At 39.7% G+C, this 14,814-nt stretch overlaps 1 pseudogene; it reads left to right on the top strand.

The window, feature by feature from the left end:
• The first annotated feature begins 288 nt into the window (after nucleotides 1-288).
• LOC113837895 overlaps nucleotides 289-14,814 on the top strand; it is a 37,433-nt pseudogene continuing 22,907 nt past the window's right edge.

Raw genomic sequence — 14,814 nt, 5'->3', positions numbered from 1 at the left:
TCAATAGAGAGGTCCAGGAATCCAGGGAGGAACCGGAATTCTGTGCTGGGTCCGGGGATGCCCCCCTCATTTCCTCATCTCATTCCAATGCACCAGAGTAGGTGGCTCTGTGTGGTGTGAGGAGAAATAAAAACTAGGTTGGGGGCGGCTGCACCTAGGGGAGATTGGGATCTACTGCCTATGTCTGACGTTCTTTTGCTGTTCATGGGGCTTTACGTGGGCTCACATATTCTCAGCTTAGTTCTTGACATGGGGTCAATTCTCAGCTCTTTGGATGTTTTCATGATCATGGGTCGTGCTGACAGCTTTACCCCTCCTGGGTATGTGCTCCAGGTGCCATCATATAGCAGCACCACCTTGGCTCTGCCAGGATGGATGCTGGGACCTGTAGTTCAGAGCTTGCCTCTCTGGGTGTCCATCTTGGGATTGGCAAATATGGCTCTGGCCACAGATTGGTTGTGTCACGAAGCACTTTCAGTGGTCCTCTGTCCTCCAAGCTGTGAGGTGCCAAGGACCCAGTTGCCACCCCAGCCTGCTCAGCTCCATGTTCATGATCTGCTTGCTCTGCCTGGTTCCCCCTGCCCTTGTGTCCTGCTCCTGCCACAGTCACAGGGATGATGAGCAGGTTCTGAAAATTGCTGTAGAAAACCAAGGGAGCATAGGAGAAAAGCAAGGTCACACTAGATGTTTAATTTACAATGTTGAGAGATAAATAAAATCGTGTTTGTTACAGTGGTCTTTTTTATTTTTTATTTTGCTTTTCAAGACAATGTTTCTCTGTGAATCCCAAGATGTCCTGGAGATTATTTTGTAGACCAGGCTGGCCTAAATCATAGAGAAATGCCCCTGCATCGCGAGTGCTGGGACTAAAGGCCTGTCGCACAACAGTCACAGACATTGTCCTTTATGACTCAAATATTTGGTAAGTAACAAAGGAAATAATAGCACACAGAAAAGGTATTACTGCCTAATAATAAATGTTCAAATCCTGGATTCTCTCTCTCCTCAGGTCCTGGGCAACCTGGCCTTGTTCCTTCTCCTGACTCCTCTAATTCTCCCTCCCCATTGGTTTCTCCTAAGCACCTGCCTGTCACTCCACAGCAAGCCCTCTACAGGGCCTGTTCCTTCTTGTTAGGAAACCTTTCATGGTCTAGGGTCCTCTCTAATCCTCAGGTTCCCTCCCTCCCTGCCCTGGCATCCACCTTCTCTGCTCTTTTCCAGGTGATCTTCCCTTGGCCCACGATTTATCTTTGACAGGTGAGCGATCCTTGCTGACAACTCAAAGGCTGTCAGTGGTTGCATGGCTACATTGTGCATGCATTAAGTGACTGCATAAGGAATCTGCATGCAGACTCCACCTGGAGCAGCACCAATGGCCTCTCTGTGAATCCAGTTTGAAGGGCCCCAACTGCTGAGCCTTGTTCTAAACCACAAACAAACCACAAACTTTCCCTTCATAATCAAGCACCTTCCCCCAGCTCTGTGTCTGTCGCCATGTCTGTTCCCCACTGGTTAACACATACCCAACACTTTGTTCCCTTTCCCAATAAACTCCATGTGGGTTTGTTGAGTTTGTTGGATCCTGTTTCAATGCCCAAAATGCAGTAAAGAACAGCAATGACAACAACAACAACAACAATAATAATAATAATAAACTGAAGGATAGCTATTAATAGTACATCTGTTGGAGTAGCAAGATAGCTCACTGAAGAGCACTTGTCCTTCCAGAGGACTGGAGTTCTGTTTCTAGCCACAAACCCTTGTGGCTCTCATCCACCTGTAACTACAGCTCCTAAAGGTGACAATGTCTCCTTATCTCTATGGATACTTGCATATGCTTGTACATAAATACACATAATTAACAATACCTAAGTGTGTGTGTGTGTGTGTGTGTGTGTGTGTGTGTGTGTACTGTGAGACAGGGTTTCTCTTTGTAGCCCTTGCTGTCTTCCAACTCAGAGATCCACCTTTCTGTGTCTCCAGAATTCTGAGAACAAAAGGTTGGACAACCACTGGCTACCTAAATTCTTTTGTTAAGTGCATTTGCTTTTCTGTTGATTAACAAGAAATCCAGAAATTAAGTGACTGCAGTGAAGCTCCATAGTGCAACAATTAAGTGCCTTTGACTAGCCTGGAGGTCACTGCCACACTTCCTCTCTAACACTTAGTTTAAAAACTTTGCCATCAGTGGGCTCCACTGTACCTCAAGATTGACCTGCTTGTAACAGCAGGACTCAGGAGGCTAATGTAGGGAGACAGCCAGAGTTTGAATCCAGTCTGGGCAACATAGTAAGACTCAAAAAAGCTAAAAATTGGGAGACACAGTTGCACAAAATTTCTCACCTAGCACTTAGGAGGTAGAGGCAGGATAATCAAGCCAGCAATGTCCTCTTGTACTACCTTGAGAGCTCAAGATGAGTGTGTACTACATGAAATCTTATGGAGGAAAGGAATGATCCACAGACATACACAAAAACTACACACCAAAACAGACCAAATCAAAACCTGATCATCTTTGATATCCACAATTAGTCACCAGAGATTAACAAGCAATAACCTAAAATACTTTAAAAATATTTCAATTTTGGGAATATTATTAGTCTGACAAAAGAAGTTGCTAGGGCACCTTTGAACAGCAAGGAAACCAGAGGTAAGATACATGTACACTAATATGGAGGGAAAATCTCTAAAATGTTGGGAAAAATATCAATCACTAACCATTACAAGTATCTAAGAAGTGTTATCCTTTCTCTACAAGTTCATTTTAAAATTGGGTAACCTGGTATCTGTAACCATAATCCAGCAATATCAGCAAACCCAGAGGCAGAGACAGTAATGTAGGCTGCCTTACACACAGAAGTTGCAGACCAGGCATGATATCATCATCACAAACACTCAGATAAGCAGGTAGGATGTCAGTCAGGCAAAGTGTTGAAAACTCACTTCCTTCCTTTACCCACAATTGACTTTTGAAAAAGACAGATAAATGAGAGAATCATTTTGCATTTTTGATGCCCTGCACCCCATCTTAGCTGGAGGGTAGAGTTCAAAACTGTCCTGAGGAGGTCATAAGACCTAAAGGTAAAAGGTGTGGCTACAGTAGGAAGTTGGATCTTGGACTCAGCTGTCTAATTGTAAATAACAACAGACCTGGTCTCAGGTGTGTTTACTCCTGACCCTCAAGGCCAGATAATGAAAACTTGAATCTAAGGTGTGGTTGCTGAATTCTTGGAGAATTGAGGAAGAAAAGTCTTGTTTGCTCTGTATACACGTTCACCTTTAGGTTAAGGTATATGAGAGTGTTGAGAAATAAACTTATGGTGTTCAGTATTAACTGAATCTTCACTCCTGATTTTGTTCTGTGTTTCTGACTTATCTTTATCTCCTTTAACTAGCCTTTCTATAGTCAACACACCCGCTCTCAGGAATTTAACCTCAGTCTGCTCTGCTATCACCTCCTGCAGCCCCACACTTCATAGATGCACTTTATAGCTTAGCTTCCAATGCTTAAAACCAGTGATGTCTACTTGTTTAATTAAAGGCTGATAAGATATTGCATCCAGAAAAAGTAACCCTAGTGATTGCTCATTCTGAGGTGCAAATGACCCCAAGTCAAGCACCAAAGTGTCTGCAAAATAGGTATGAACTTTATTCCCAATCTGACAGCAGCAGCCTCTTTGGAGGGTACCTACACTATCACTCGATAGGCAGTCAGATGGGTCTCCTATTGCTAACAGTGAGACAGATGAGAGCTAAAAAAAACATCATTTTTTAGCAGCTTACTCCAAGTGTGGTGCCAGGGTCACCAAACCCAGACAGACTACCTGAAGGACCTGACAGATACGATGCAAATGCAAAGGTTTATTTTAATTCAAGCTAGCTTGGACTTCTGCACTTGCAAGTGGTAGAAGCCTTGATCAATAATTGAGAGGGCTTTTATAGGGCAAGAATGTAAGGCTGAAAGTCACAAATTACAAGACTCCATGGTTACCTAAGGTAATACAAAGTAAAGAGTAAGGCAACAACCATATATTTTAAGGAAGATACAGTTGAGTGAGATAATACAGGGGATGGGATTTTGGGGTTAAAGAGCCTCTGGGTCTGAGAGTTATCCCTTGGGCCAATGAAAATTTACAATCAGCAATTAGCAGAGCAAGGAATGTTGACATAGTTGTTAGACAGTCACCTCTCCTTCTCTGAGAGCAGGATCAGGTGCCAGCCATGGCATTTCCAGTTGAGGAATTATCAGAAGTTCCCTTTTTAAGGCCCAAGTTTTTAAACATTTTAAAAAAGATTTATGTATTTATTATGTACACTTTTGTGTCTGCATGTATGCCTGCAGGCCAGAAGATGGCACCATTACAGATGGTTGTGAACCACTGTGTGGTTCCTGGGAATTGAACTCAGGACCTCTGGAAGGACAGCCTGGACTCTTAACCTCTGAACCAACTCGCCAGACCTTTAAACTTTTATTAACTTTAATTTTTTCCTTCACAAGGAGGACTTTGATAAAGTGCTTCAGAGCAGTGGCTGGGAGTGTGTCCCAGAAAGAACTGAAGGAAAGGACTTGGAGACAGAGCTACCTACAAAGCAGTTTGCTTTTTAGGGCAGGAAATATTGAGGGAAGCAGTAGAATCAATCAGAAATCAAAACACAAGGGAACTATCTCTGCCTTGTCTGGACTCTTCCCTCCTGTACTCACCATGCCACAGCATCAGGGATGGGTTACAAAAGTGACTATAGAAAACCAAGTGATTCCAAGAGCAAAGCCTCCCTGTTATGCATAAAAATCCTGGTGAGTGGAAATGAAATTGGAAACCCACATTTGTTGATGCAGTAATTCAATTACAAGGAATTAATAAATCCATGTTGCATCTGAGCAAATCATTCCTTGTTGGCCCAGTGGGGAAAAGAAAACCAGAAATGCTGGGGTGAATCCTGAGGTGGGGGCTTTTAGTGCTCACCGGGTTGGATCTTCCAATGACAGGCATTTTAAGAGTGGAGTCTGGACTGAGGTGAATCCAGGGGAGGGCCTGCCCTTGGCACCTTGAGGGGCAGGCTTGGAAAAGTGTGTTCTAGAAGTTAGTAGATGGATCTTAGAAAATGGAATTTCAAATAAATGGTTTAATGATGGTATTTGTAATTTGTAGCTCTGAAGTTTCACAGAAGGAGGAACTTTCTACTTGGCATCATAAGGAAGTGTCACAATACAGGGGTTATTTGCAAATGTATTTTTTTTGGTTTTCCGAGACAGGGTTTCTCTGTGTAGCTTTGGAGCCTATCCTGGCACTCGCTCTGGAGACCAGGCTGGCCTCAAATTCACAGAGATCTGCCTTTCTCTGCCTCCTGAGTGCTGGGATTAAAGGCATGCACCAATATGTATTTTTTAAAAGCGTAAGGATTTCCCAGTCATCTCCCTATGCTAAAGAGTTGTATTTATAATTTGTATGCATCTGAAGTTGCAAACTTCATGTTGTGGCAAAGGCTTTTTTTGAAATATTTACCGATAGAGAAGTTTCAAACTGATAATTAAATAAAGGCAGTGTTAATTGTGAGTTTTGGTAACTGTAGCTACTGTTGCTTTTGATAAAATTACCTTCAAAACTATAATCTTCTCAACCATGAAGTTGACCTAAGCAGGTTCAATAGTAAACCTGATTTACTTCTTGTATGTTTGAAAAGAAACCACACAGCACAGTATGTTTTCATTGACTTTAGGTGCCTGCCATTATTTTATTAAGTTTATTTGCATGTATTTGTGACTCACCAGGTAAAAACTGTTGCTGTACAAGTACAATAAGCTTGATCCTGAGATTGCATGGTAGAGATAATCAAGTCCTGAAAGTTGTCATTTGGCCACTACATGTGAGGTATATTATGTACATACACTCACAAATTACACACCTCTTAGTCATACACAGACACAAATTCACACACAATATACACATAAACATAAATCCCACTCACACATACACACACACTTTGCAAAACACACATAAACATTAATACATACACACAAAGAGACACGCAAACAAAAATAGACACATCATATAAAGCACAATACCACACACACAAATACAAATATAGAAATGTGCACACACAAAGACATTCACACATGTACACCAACGAACACACTTTCAAAATCCTAAAGAACACTCAGGATATATGTGTTCAATAAATTTACACAGGACTGATTTTTTCAATTTGTACTTATTCTTTTGTGTGATATAACAGCATGTTCTGAACTCATAGACCTCTATATTTTCTGTTAGCATAAAATACACATTTTCTAAGTATAAACTTGGAATACGTTGGTTTCGGAGGAGATGAATAAAATGTTTTTCCATTTAATATCAGTGTCATAGAAGAATAGTTTTGAGTCTCTAGCAGCACCCTATTAAGATGCAACGGTTGGGGACACAGACACCTTAGTTATAAGTAATAAAAGACTTTAATATTTTGATGAAATGAAAATTGACCTTGTTTTGATTTTTTTGGTCAATTTCTCTTTATATAACCCTCATGCCCTGACCCTGAACTGACAGAACCTCCTGCCTCTGACTCCTAAGTGATGAGAATGAAGGCTTAATTCAGAATTCTTGTCCTTTCTTGAGGTTCCTTGAATGAGTCTCAAAAAGTATCCTTGGTGGGTGTGGCACTGATGAGTAGAGCAGGCTGGCTGTAAGCTCAGAGGTCTCTTTCCCTCTGACTCCAGATTCCTGGGGTTAAATTATATTCTAACTCACCTAGCTGAGATCTTTTTTTATATGCCCACTTAATGTTAATGTTGGTTGTGTTTTAAAAGTTGATAATAACACATGTTGGCTAAACATTTTGGGTCAGGCGTCCTTATTTTGTGACTTGGTCTTTAGAAGGCCAAAGTGGCTTGATACTATTACCCCCAAACAAGCTTCAGTCCAGCTTATGGCTTATCTATGTAAAATCTGTGAATATTGTTCATTTTTTCATACTGCATAGGTTTAGATTCATAGTTGAAGAATACTCTTGTTTTTCATTCAGACTTGTGTGAATTATGTTTGGTTTTTGTCCTTTTGTCCCCTATCTAACAAATTAATTTAAATCATCATTATTACTCATCTTTACTTTCAAAAAGCTTACTTAGTTTTAAAATTATGATATTTTGCATATATTTGATCCCCCATTATTCTAGACAATTTCTTCTCAGAGCAAAATCAATGCTAGTCTGATGACAGGCAGTTGTTCTACCACTGAGCGATTCCTTTACTTAGAAATGCTTGTTTGATATGTGGCAACATTTGTTTTTGGTACGACTTAAGTAAACAGATCAAGACCTTTACTTAATAAATATTTTGTATTAGATTTTACTTCATGTGTGGTTTTCTCAAAGAAGGATAATTATCCTGTGAAATGACATCTTAGTTTTAATATGTGTTTTGTTTCATGTGATTGAAAACTCAAGCTCTTCTTATGGATAGTAACTGTGTATAAGGAAGTTTATTTCTTTCTGTCACAATTCTTTAAATGTTTTTGCCCTGCTTTAAAATTTTAAATTAGCCAATTAATGGATATATTTGAGCTATTTTTTGGGTAGCTGTCCTGGACTTCATTTATGTAGATTAGGCTGCTCTAATACTTGGGGTAATACTGCTACATTCCAAGAGCTGGGATTACACTTGTGAGCTCAGTGTAATATCAGTTATATTCCAGGTATATTGTCTGCTATTATATGTCTAAATTATTGATTGTGTACTGGAGCAAATGTAAAATCTGCCAACAATTGTAGTTCTTTCTTAAAAGACAATGAACATTGGGATGGACATTTCCTTTATTCAGTTGGAAATTAGGAAATTCAAGTTCAGATTAGTTAAATTCATGATACATCTTCAGGCCTATGGAAGTATGGAGAGATTATGTGTGCTTAAGTGAAGCTATTATTTCTTTTTGGTAACACTAGCAATATACTGGGAAGGTCCAGACAAATACAAATTAAGAAAAAAGTTTTCTTGCAGTCCCAGAGTATGTTCTTTTAGGCCACCAAGAACACTTTATGATCTTGTGGGGACAGTCAGTTACTTCTATTGTCACATCACTAGACATGCTTGCCAGCTGACTTAGAAACAGTTTGGGGCTTGCAGTGAATGTAGAGGCCCAAATTAAAAATGAAGTGATCAAGATATTAATCATAGCTAGAATCCAAGAGGTGCTTTGTCACTAATTCAGCCAAGTGAAACATCAATGTTTAAATATGAGCTACTGAGTCCATTTGTTATTTCTTTTATTTATATGATTACAGGGCAGAGCATTTTGCTTTGGTTAACCAAACATGATCATGCCAGGCAAAAACAATTCTTCCTTTGGCAATAATCTTTAGCTTCCTGTATTATTTGTTTATGGAAGAATGTCTCATTAGGTCCTTAAGCAATAGTGTTTTGCACCTGTCAGAATGGCTAAAATCAAAAATACCAATGACAAAAAAATACCAATGACAACCTATGCTGGAGAGGATGTGGAGAAAAAGGAACATTCCTCCATTGCTGGTGGGAGGTAGAACTTGTAAGACCACTCAGGAAATCAGAAAAATGAGAATCAGTCTACCTCAAGATCCAGCCATTCCTCTCTTGGGTATGTACCCAAATAGTGCATGTTCATACAACAAGGACATATTTTCAACCATGTTCATAGCACCATTGTTTGTAATAGCCAGAAACTGGAAGCAATCTAGATGTCCCTCAACTGAAGAATGGATAGAGAAAATTGATACAATGGAGTACTACTCAGCAGAAAAAAACAATGGAATCTTGAAATTGGCAGGCAAATGGATGGATCTAGAAGAAACCATCCTGAGTGAGGTATCCCAGTCACAGAAAGACAAACATATGTACTCACTCATATATGAATTTAAGACATAGAGCAAAGGATTACCAACTATAATTCACTTCACAAAAAAAAAACCCCAGGAAACAAGAAGGACTCTAAGTAAAAAATGCATGAACCCTAGAGAATGGGAAGGGGCAGGAACTCCTGAGATAATTCGGAGCATGAGGTTAGGGAAAAGGGAGCTGCTGGAATGACAGCAGGAGAAGAGGAGGAAATGGGGGAATAGAATTATTGAGTTGGGGGAAGAAGAGAGTAGACTAGTATGCGAGATACCATGTTAGAGAGAGCCATTATAGGTCCGAGGAAAGATCTGGCACTAGGGAGACTTCCAGAGATCTACAAGGATGACACAAAGTTACAATCCAGTCAATGGTGGAGAGGATAACCTAAACGCCCTTCCCCTAAAATGAGATTGCTGACTACTTTTATGCCATCCTAGAGCCCTCATCCAGTGCCTGATAGAAGCAGTGGCAGACATGCACAGATACACACTGAACTGAACTCTGGAACATAGTTGCAGAGAGGGAGGAATGAAGATTGAAGGGGTCGGTACCAGACTGGTGAAACCCACAGAAACAGCTGGCCTGAACAAGGGGGAACACATCGACCCCAGATCCAGACTGATCCAGACCCCTGCACATGGATGTCAATGAGGAGGCCTCTGCACTCTAGGGGGCCACTGGTAGTGGATTAGTATTTTTCCCTCGTGTAAGAAAGGACTTTGAGAGCCCATCCCACATGAAGGGATGCACTCTTGCCCTGGACAAATGGGTAAGGCCCTAGGCCCAACCCAGGATGATGTGGTGGACTTTGCAGAGCCCCTGTTGAGGGCCCTACCCTGCCTGTGGAGTGGAGGGTGGATGGAGTGAGGGGTAGTTTTGGGTGGGGTAGGAGGAGTGAGGATGAGGGGAGGGAGTGGGAGAAGGGATTGACATGTGAAACAAGCTTGTTCCTAATTTGATCTAATAAAATAAATAAATAAAATAAAATAAATAGTGTTTTGGCCCATCTTTCATGGTGCACGCCTAAAATCCCAGCAGTCCAGAGGCAGATACAGGCAAATCTCTGTGAGTTTGAGGCCAGCCTGGTCTCCAGAGTGAGTGACAGCCTAGGCTCCAAAGCTACACAGAGAAGCCCTGTCTCGAAAAAAACAAAAAAAGAGAAAGAAATAGTGTTTCTATGTATTGCACATAGCCAGCCACTGTTTCACTAACACTGCTTCCACTGCACTGTGCAATGACAATCCATTTACAGATATAGTCATAGATCATCCTCCCCTGGCCAACATTGTTGCCAGTTATTCATAATAAGGACAGCACCAAATAGCAGAGCAGGGATTCCCATTTTCTACTCCAATTTGTTCTTCACAGGGACAATCAATAGTGATCATCTCTTTGCATTTTGCATGATCAGGACCCCAGTGCCCCTGTAAGGAGAGAGCTGGGCCCATGGTCATGTATCTAGGAAATGCTCCAGTTTCTCAATTGCCAAAGAGAACTACAGGAGAAATATGGGCAAACAGCTCATTAGACAGGAGAGAAAAATCATACACTGTCCTATTCTAGCCTAGCCCTTTTTTCTAAGATCCTCCTGAAATCTGGATGCGTCCTCTTAATGAGAATAGGGAGGCAAATACTTGGGAATAATTGTCTTAACTGAATCAAATAAAAGTAGAGAGATGCAAAAAAAGAAGCACACATCTTGGTGTATTTGCATCTCCAGCATCATTAGCTGGGGCTGGAAGTTGAACCCCCATATTTGATGTGGAATATCATTTTTTAAAGTTTGATTATCCTTTGAAACATTTGTTTTGATGATGAAAATATGTGTTTCATTCCTTTACGTTGTATTTCTTTAACTCGGGGAAGCTCTGTTACATTGTCTGTCTACAACACCTGATTGCTCTAATAGTTTAATGGCCAATGGTCAGGAAAAAGAAAGGATAGGTGGGTCTGGCAGGCAGAGAGACTGATGGGAACTCTGAGAAGAAAAAAATATCTAGCAGTGAGAGGAGGAGGGGGAAAATGAAGACAGCCACACAGCCAGGCATAGAATAAGGAAAGAAAAGAAACAGAGAAAGTTAAATGTCCAGAGGCAAAAGGTAGATTTGGTAATTAAGAAAATCTGGGTAGAAATAAGCCAAGCTAAAGCAAGGCATACATTCGAAAGAATAAGCCCTTGTGTTATTTACCTGGGAGCTGGCTGTCAGGCTACTCGAAGATTACAAAGTATAAAAGAGTCAAAAAGTTTAAAAACCAGCACCAGAGGCTGTTGCAAGCATGACTGCTTATCTTGCTTCTCCTTTAATTGTTCCTTGAGTGTGTGTGGGGAGACTGCCCTGGCACTTTCATCAGGAATACAAGGTACATGAGCAGCCTTGTTACCTTCTATGTATGGAGTGTTCTACCTCAATTGTTCCTCATTCACATCATTGACTTAGCTGTAAAGTCCCTCTGAAGATACAGAAGTGGAAACTTATGCAGCAGGCAGAATGCAGGTTGCTGTGAATAGAGATGGGAAGAACCTGAGGGCTTGGCTAAGCATGATGATGATGGAGAAATGGGTTTGATGGACACTCCAGAGAGGAATCAATCCATCAGACCTCTCATCCCCTTTCCAATCACAGAAAATTCACGTGTTTGCCATTGTCATTTACCTCTCCCCATCCTTACTGGTAACTCCTCCCATGGTTCTCACAAGAGAGTCCACTGGAAAAGTATAGAAGATGTTCTATTCCAGTGAGTCACCCTGATTTGTGCTGTTTCTCACTCAATCTTATGCTTCTGCTGAGACAACATTTACTTTCAATTCATGGGCTCTACTATTTTTTCAAAGTGTATTTGGGACCTTGATGTCTGTTGACGTTTTTAGAAGTTTCTACTACCCAAATCATTTTAATGAAGAGGAAACTGTGGTCCATGCCAAGCAAGTATTCACTCAAGGCTACCCATAACTCCAAGCAATTTAAAGAACAATGTTCCTTCCATCTATTTTTATCAGCCACTTCTTTTCACCTTTTTTTATTAAATTAGTTGCTTTCTAAAAAATTGCAGATGTCATAATTATTAACATGAAAATTTACCAAACTGTAGTTAACTGGTACAGTTTGCTGAGCATGTTTTATAAATAAAAGAAAATGCCAAAACTTGTTAATTTTTTCCATTGCAGGCTAGAAGAACAAGATTTGTTTCTCAGACACTTGAATCAGGAAAAATTGAAACAGTTCCCTCCCAGATCTGAAGTTCTCCATCAGCAGAAATAGCTAATAAATAAATAGACAGTCAATGCACTGCAGAATCCACCACTTTCACTGTAATATTGGAGAGGATTACCTTCTTCAGCTGCAAAGCTGAAGTGTTTTGGTCATTAAAATATTAAGCAACTAACTATTATTTTTCAGCAACAATATATTCACTCTGAGATAAGCAGTCTTCTTCACAACATTTTTTAAAATATCCTCAGCTCAATTTTAATACAAAGCAAATTTAATACTAGGAACATCCCACTTGCCCTTGCTTGCTGTAAACTGCGTTTCTTGACAAGTTATGCAGTACTTCAAGGAGGTATGGTTAAGACTGTATTAGTGAATGGTGCTGAGAAATACTATCCAATTTTTTTGGACATGTTGCAACATTTGTTTCCAATTTAGTAACTGCAGCTATGGAATCAAATCAGCTTCCAAAATTTACTCAGTGCATAGAATATACATTCAAAATAAGAGTCACATTTAAGAACAATTTAGAAAGCTGAGAAATGAAAATGACCATGTTTTCCAGGTACCTTGCCTTACAGATTTTTACACTGTGTCTCAAAAAAGCAAGAAAAAATTACGTATTGGGGAAACATTTTTGTATGTTTAACTGGGGAGGAAGACAATGAGACAAATCTATGAAGAGGGAGAGAGAGAAAGAGAGAGTGGGAGAGAGAGATGTGTGCTACAAATAACTGAGCATCCAGAGAGAAAAATATTGCTGCCATTTGGACAAGCATACAGCACCAAAGGGATTGGGGGTATTGTACAAAGTCAGTTGACTTGGAATTCTCTATTCGAGGGAGAAAAACTAACCCTGAGGCTGATGAGGGAGGGAAAATACACAATAATGTTGTCTCGAGTTACAACAATGAAGTCTTGAATTTCAATGTCACTCTCTGCCTAGGATCCTTGACTACTTCGAACTGCATGAAAGGTTGCTCATTGGCTGGCCAGTGTGACATTAGATGCAAGTGCATAACCATGATTGTTTTAAGATTCTTTCTTATTATTTACTGAAGAAATGTTTTATGATCCTGAAAATATCACTCACATTGTTTTTGTCCAGAGTTTTTCAGCTGGATGAAGATTAGTATCTAGGTAGAAGAGAGAGCAATGGAGAGAGAACTTTGTGTTGAGAAATATGTGGAGATATGTTCAGAGAACCAAGAGGTATGTGCATAGAGACCTGAGAAAAGGATGAGTAATGTAGAGTGGAAATATGGCTGAGTGTGTATGAGAAAGTTGAGAGGAGTGTGTAGTGTGATTTAAGAAGTCTAAGAAATATGTGCAGTGATGTACCTCAGTGTGTAGAGAAATATAACAGATGTAGCTGTATAGGAGACAGATGTGTATGTAAGAGAAATATATGTGAGGAAATATGTGGCTGTATGATGAAAGCTGAAACTGTGTACAGACAAGGAAGATGAAGCTGGACAGAAAAGAGATGTGACTGTGTGTTGATATGCATGGCTATGCAGGAGAGAGACATATGTATGTACAGACAGATATTCATTTGTATGTAAACAAAGCAGCTGTGCAGAGACAGAGAGAGTTTTCAGGTGGAGATCTTTCAGAAGATGTAAAAGAGAAAGTTACCATCAGAAAATGTATGTTTCTTTGTTTACCGTACAGATAGAAAAGTCTAGCCTTTGAAATTTTTGTGGATTTTTTCCATTCCCTGGATGAGGTCTTGGAGTAGGCTCTCCCTAAGGCCACTGTTATTCAGCTAATTTCACTTTGTTGCTCCATATGCCACACAATTTCCTGAACTTATAGTGGGAAGAGGCTTGTGATCTGATCTGCAGCCGACTCTTCTAGTTCACCGAATATTGCTGACCTTTTAGAATTTATTTTACTTTATGTTTTTTACTAAGTTAGTATGGGGTAGAGGTTTCAAGGCTCTTAAAGTGACCTTTGGCTTCTCTATGTGTGTCACAAACTCCAATTTGTAAGGAAAATATTCAAATAGGATTCTCCCTAAAATTGGGAGGGGTAGTATCCTTCCTGGAGAATTATAGAAGCTGCACTTTTGGGAGTAGGCATAAAGAATACATAAGAAATTTCAAAACAACATAATATCCACAAATTGTGCAAATATTAATATTCCCCTAAGCATTGAACATTCTGATGTCAAAACCAAAAGTGGCATGGCAACCATCATGTGGCTCAGGTTTTCTGGATCTTTGTCAAGCAGCTGTGATGGCTCTATGAAGTTTGCATTTCCCATCAGATATGGCTAAACTAATACTGTGTAACTAAAAATTGAACAAATTACTCACATTGTCTTTTCTATAGTAATCATTTAGTATGCTTCACTTATCTTGGATAAACATTAATTTTTCCCTGTAGTTACAAATAATGTGGTAGAATTAAACCATGCATGTAATTTTCTATTTTAGATGTAGATTTTGTATTATATCCATGACTATAATGTAGTATGTTCTTTAAAGTATATTCAATTTCTCACCTCAAGTTTAAGAAGAGAAGAAAAATGACATGTGCATGCACAAGCTATGAGATCAAACATTGAAGAAACTACAATTTCTGGAATAGAGGAATTATTTTTCCAGTTTTGAAAGTTAGTTAAAATTCCTTTGCTTGTGTGGTGTCTCCTCTGGTATTTATTTTCATATATTCTAAGAATAGTTAGAATTGCTCAATGTTGTTCTTCATTTCTGTCTAGAAACTTTTATTGGGAAAAT

The sequence above is a fragment of the Cricetulus griseus genome, unplaced genomic scaffold (genome assembly GCF_003668045.3).
Source record: "Cricetulus griseus strain 17A/GY unplaced genomic scaffold, alternate assembly CriGri-PICRH-1.0 unplaced_scaffold_9, whole genome shotgun sequence".
In the NCBI taxonomy this organism is placed as follows: Eukaryota; Metazoa; Chordata; class Mammalia; order Rodentia; family Cricetidae; genus Cricetulus; species Cricetulus griseus.
The sequence above is the reverse complement of the archived record's forward strand: the minus strand, read 5'-3'. Positions and strand labels throughout refer to the sequence as shown.